The sequence below is a fragment of the Scleropages formosus genome, chromosome 10 (assembly GCF_900964775.1).
Source record: "Scleropages formosus chromosome 10, fSclFor1.1, whole genome shotgun sequence".
Lineage (NCBI taxonomy): Eukaryota > Metazoa > Chordata > Actinopteri > Osteoglossiformes > Osteoglossidae > Scleropages > Scleropages formosus.
In genome coordinates, this window is record NC_041815.1 from 5,222,174 (window position 1) to 5,228,003 (window position 5,830).

Below are 5,830 nucleotides of genomic sequence, written 5' to 3' on the forward strand. Positions count from 1 at the left end.
ATAAACACGCTGTATTCAGCAATGCAAGGCAACAACTTCAGTGAAGGAAGACCACAGACACGACGCGCGGCACAAAAAGGTTCCGCGCGGGAATATTCTACTTCCGTTCAACGAAGGCACGTTAAACAGGGGGGTACGGGATTTTTAGCGACAGAGGGAGTTTATTCAAACGCAGGAAAGATTTATCGCACTGCAGCCCCTGTCGGTGCAGAAGATGGAAAATCCATAACGTATGTTTCCGATGCATCTCATTAAAAGTGTTTTTAATCTCTTCTATCACTAGTTGTGCGTTTCCCGCCTGCTGAAACGCAACGATTAAGTCGGCACTGAAATGCGTACTTTAGCTACGTTTCCGAACTGCAGGGTGAATAACGGTTCTCACCCTCGCGCTGAGCCGAAATTTAATTCTCTGCGGAAACTAGAGCTTTGGCCCACCGTGTATCTGCAGTGATACCCGTGTGCCAAGGTCTACCTCGCCACGGGGCAAATCGGAGCGGGACAGTTTCTCCAGGCTCTCTGTGCTCAGCCTCTATGCGCCACGGAAAACGGGCAGTTGTTGGCACAGTGGTTAAAGAACTGGCTGCGTGACTGAATGTGTTCAATTGTCCCTGTGGGTGAGGATATTGGCTATGTTAGCTGCCATGAGAAAAAGTTCCCCCTTAGTCTATGCGAATAACTTTAACAACAGAGGAGCTCACACACACACACACACACACACACACTGGCTGAAGCCGCTTGTCCCAAGTGGGGCCGCGGTGAGCCGGAGCCTAGCCCGGCAGCGTAGGGTGCTGGGCTGGGGGGTGGAGGTGACACACCCCGGACGGGACGCCAGTCCATTGCAAGGCACCCCAAGTGGGACTCGAACCCTAGGCCCGCCAGAGAGCAGGCAGAGGTCAAGCCCGCTGCGCCGCTGCACCGCCGCACCCCCCCCATCAACAGAGGACCTTTTCCTTCAAATTCCAGTGGCTGTTATTGTTAATAATAACCAGTCCTGACAGGAAGACTTCATTACGACTGGAAATGCAAGGAAAAAAATCAAATACAGAAAAAGCTCACGGTTTCTTCCGCATGAAAATACAGGCACTTCGCAGCAAACTGGTCTTCATTATAAAGAGATGAGGTGTCCAGGACGGAATGGGAGATGTTGTTGTAAATCACATACACTGTTTGTTTGGAAACTGGAGAAAGTAAAAAGAATCACCAGTTTGGATTCCCAGCTTTTGGCACGGCCCGGGCGCAACTGGCTATGTCCTGGGAATGTTTTAATCATCGGAAGGGAGCTGGTGTCTGAAGCACATCTCTGCTGCGCCACTCTCACGGGCCGCGCTCTGGCAGTCTGTTGTTTTTAATATCTTTGGCCTTTCACTCGCTGCGATGGCTGGAAATGTATGGCTGCTTTTCAGGCACACGGGCTGCCTGTCCTTAGAACTTCTTTTTTTTTATTATTATTTTGAATAGCTCTCATTCCCTTCCGCGACCTTAATGATTTTCTAGAGGGGAGTGTAGTTGTTGCCCGGGGTCATTCTTCTATGTTCGGTGTTTGACGCGGCTGTGTCCGAATGCACTGGGAATCGTTTTGTTAAGCGAATTATTAGACTAGCCTCGGGAATAACAGAATCTCTATGTGTTGACACCGGAAAGGTGTGGAAAGAAAATAAATGGGAGTGAAATTCCACGTGGAATCAGTGATGGGAATTTTTAAACCGGACTGAGGACGGCATTATCGTGCTCCACCCGCTGAACAAAAAGCCAGTGCCAGTTTCCTCATTTTTGTACCCTTTCCACCAAAATAACTTTACAATCACTGGGTTCTGTCCAGGAAGCATATGCAGTGCTGCTTGAAAGCACGTGATCCTCCCTGTGTCCCTTACTTTTACCACAAAATGGTTATTTACTCAGAACCAGCGGTCTTTCTCATCTGACGTAATAGGTGTGTAATGAACAATTCAGTATGTTGTGCACGCGCGCACACACACACACACACACACAAGGTCTGAAACCGCTTGTCCCATATGGGGTCGCGGCGAGCCGGAGCCTAACCCGACAACACAGGGCGCAAGGCTGGAGGGGGAAGGGACACACCCAGGACAGGACGCCAGTCCATTGCAACGCACCCAAGTGGGACTCAATCCCTAGACCCACCAGAAAGCAAGCCCCAGCCAAACCTGCTGTGCCACTGTGCCCCCTCAGTATGTTGCTTTTCAGGAAATCATGTGCGTTGAAGAAAAACAGAAGTAGTGCAGGTGCAAAAATAAGTGAACCCCAAGTTAAATTGGTTAAGCCAAGTAGAATCAGGTATGTGAATCATAATCACATGCACATTTTTTGAACCGCTTGTCCCATTCAGGGTCACGGGGAGGCAGAGCCTAACCCGGCAACACAGGGCACAAGGCTGAAGGGGGAGGGGACACACCCAGGACGAGACGCCAGTCCGTCGCAAGGCACCCCAAGCGGGCTTCGAACCCCAGGCCCACCGGAGAGCAGGACCTGGTCCAACCCACTGCGCCACCGCACCCCACATACATCATAATCATTTATTAATTTTATAGGTTTTTTAAGATTGGAGACTTAGATTTTTTTTGTTTATTCTAATATTTTATACAAGACCAATGAGCAAATCAATAGGGTTCACATCGTTTCAAGCAGCACTGTAGGCAGGACATTGTATCTCATTGCATTTTCTCCGAGTTAAAGCACTTGTTCTGCCACTTTTCCGCTGTTTTTGCGGGTGACAAATAAGGTGCTGTGCAATAAGGTAAACTGCACTCTGTGAATGTGTGAGAGTTCGGGGGGTGGTGGGGGGGGTCAGTGGAAAAAGTGGGCAGACTAGCGAGAAGAGGAAATTGAATAAGGACGGGAATAGGAAATGGAATTTAGAAACCGAGGAGAGAACTGCAGAGCACGTGACATGACTGTGTCACCGAGGTTAAGAAAACTCAGATTCACCTCCGAATGCATCTTTCCAGGGCAAGTGACCCTGCTGCTTTGAACAGCATCCAGCAAAAAAAAAAAAGCTGTTGTTTCCAGCAAGAAATCCACTGGACCTTCCCTGTAAAAACCGGAGTTAAACGACATGCAACCTATAGTCCTGAAAGTTGTTTTTTTTATAAGGCACCACTTATAAATCCTAACTCTGGGATCGAGTGCTGAGTGTGGCAGTGCACTGGGGGCAGAGCCCTTGATTCCTTCCATGTGTCAGGGTTTGCTGAGAGGATTGCGAGCTATCCTGTGTCCAAACCTGCCCCCCCCCCCCCATCATCTCCCACTGCCAGCTCTGCTCTCGCTGTCCCCCTCTTTGTTCTTTGTGACCCCATTAGAGCTGCGAACCCAAAGACAAACAGCTATACTAACTACGGAGCTTATAGAAAATCAGCGGGATGAACTCGTCTGTTTATGTATATTTTGACAGAAAGTGGAATTAACAAACAGCCCCTGTGGTGGATTTCATAAGGGGGGAGGGGTGTTCATTATTATGCCCCATGGAATTCATTATACAGGGTAGATTGGAGGTGATGGGGCCTCCCAGGATGGATAACTGTGTGTTTGCATGTGTGTACGTGCATGTCAAAACACCTCCTGTCCACAGCGCTGGGTGTGCCATCTACTCTGCCGATCTGGTGTACGGTGGCCCTCTCTACCCTCAGCTTCCCCTTTCTCCTGGACCGCTTTGCAACCAGGCTATCAGAGACCCTGCTGCATCTGAGCAGAGCAAGGGCTGAAAGGCACTCGCCGAATCATCTCATTGTTCAGATGTGTGTAGGATTTTACATTTACATTTAGTTATTTAGCAGACACTTTTTGTCCAAAGCGGTTTCCAATGAACTCTATGTAGTGTTATCAGCCCACACACCTTATTCATGAGGTAACTTACACTGCTAGATACACTAATTACAATGGGTCACTCATTCATACATCAGCGGAACACACTCTTTCTTGTCACTCACACACTATGGGGGAACCTAAACAGCATGTCTTTGGACTGTGGGAGGAAACCAGAGCACCCGGAGGAAACCCACGCAGACATGGGAAGAACGTGCAAACCACAGAGACTAAGCGGGGGTCGAACCCACATCCTCTCGCACCACCGAATCAGCTTTTACAAATCACGGCTCTTTGTATCTCAGAAAATCTGTTATTAAGATGACTGCTATTAGACAAGATCATGTAAGAAGGAAATGTAATGTGCGTGATTCATACTTTTTGGGTTTCTTATTGTGAAAGTTGTAATACCTTATCTGAATATCATTTCCCTCGTGATTGGTGGGTTATGTCAGTCAAGGGCCAGTACCAGAGTTTCAGCACCACTATGTGAAATATGTGGTTCAAAGCACGCCTGACCTCTGGTGGTGGTTTACAGGCGTCGGGTTTGACAAACTGGCAAAACTCCAACTATGAGCATACCATATTAGCATTACAACATTAGATAGAATAATATTTTGCCCATCTGTCCAATTTCTATAACTGTTTGTCCTGAGTAGGGTCACGGTGAACCGGAACCTATCCCGGAAGCACTGGATGCAAGGCTGATTGGGGGGGGTTGCACTATGGACGGGACGCCAGTCCATCGCAAGGTAGCATAATATTCCATACCACAATATCTGTCAACTTTTCCAATCTGACTGTTTTCTACTTTCCAGCTTTTACACACTGCTTTGGTTTTAGGGTGCTGTTATGTACAAGTTCTCTCTCTGTGAAGCCAGATGAAGTTCAGAGCTCAGATCCTCCCTCAGCCCCAGGTGTCCAGTCTCATCCATCTGTCAGTCTTCGAGCTTCACAGGGCTTTAAAATCCCAGCAAGAGATACGACGATGTAGCGATTCAGCATTATGCCATAAATGATGCGACGACGGACAATGCGGAGGCCACAGTAAAGAGGTACGGGACAGTCTAAATAGCTGTTTGGGCTTGCGGTCGGACAATATGCCGTGTTTGTGGTTTGCATTGTATAAACCTCTTAAAGCATAGATTAGAGGGTTGTTTTTTTTCCATTTCAGGAAATCTCAGATGATGACAGTGTGGGGTAAACATTCCGGTAAAAAGGTTACTTTGAAACTGTCACACTCGGTTTTGTTCACTAACCGGGAAAAAAAAAACGTGCATTGGCAATGCTCGGTGGCTTGATGTATCATCTTTGACTTCTATGCGTGCAAGTTTCAAATGTGATGGGAACATATTGCAGATTAAGTGTAAATTTTTACATTAAACATGTTTTCCTTGCTTGACTCAAAGGCGTCCTGCACGTGGTGTTATTGTTACCCCATACATGAATCACTACTTCTTTTTCAGAACTGCAGATGCTGCACAGCGTACGCGAACGGAGCAGTCAAAAAGTTCTAAGACAGGCTGCCGCGCGACGCTGCTTCTACAGCCACTGCAGCAGCGCCGCACAGTGGCCAATATTTGAACGTCGCTTTGGAGAAAAGCGTCCGCTAAATGAATAAATGTAAATATAAATGTAATCGTCCATGCGGTTCAAGATTCAAGATTCAGAGTTGACTAGATTAACATTTCGCTACGGGTTGCATGTGTGTATAACTGTGTATGTGACAAATAAAAATCTCGAATCTTGGCTTGAATTATAAAACTTTATCGCCTTGACGTTTGATATGTGATGTTAAATTCAGCGCCGTGCCGATGACTCATGACTGTTGTCTTTGAAGCTTAAAGCTCAGTCATATCGTGAGGCCTTAAATTAATAAGCCCTGTGAAGTTTCCTGTGGGAGGAATGCGGTCTTCTCCCGGTGAGGAGGCAAAGCGGAACCCGTCCGCGCGGGCCGCGGAAGTACACGGACACAAATTTGAACGTGCGATTTCCGTTTCCGTGTGAGACA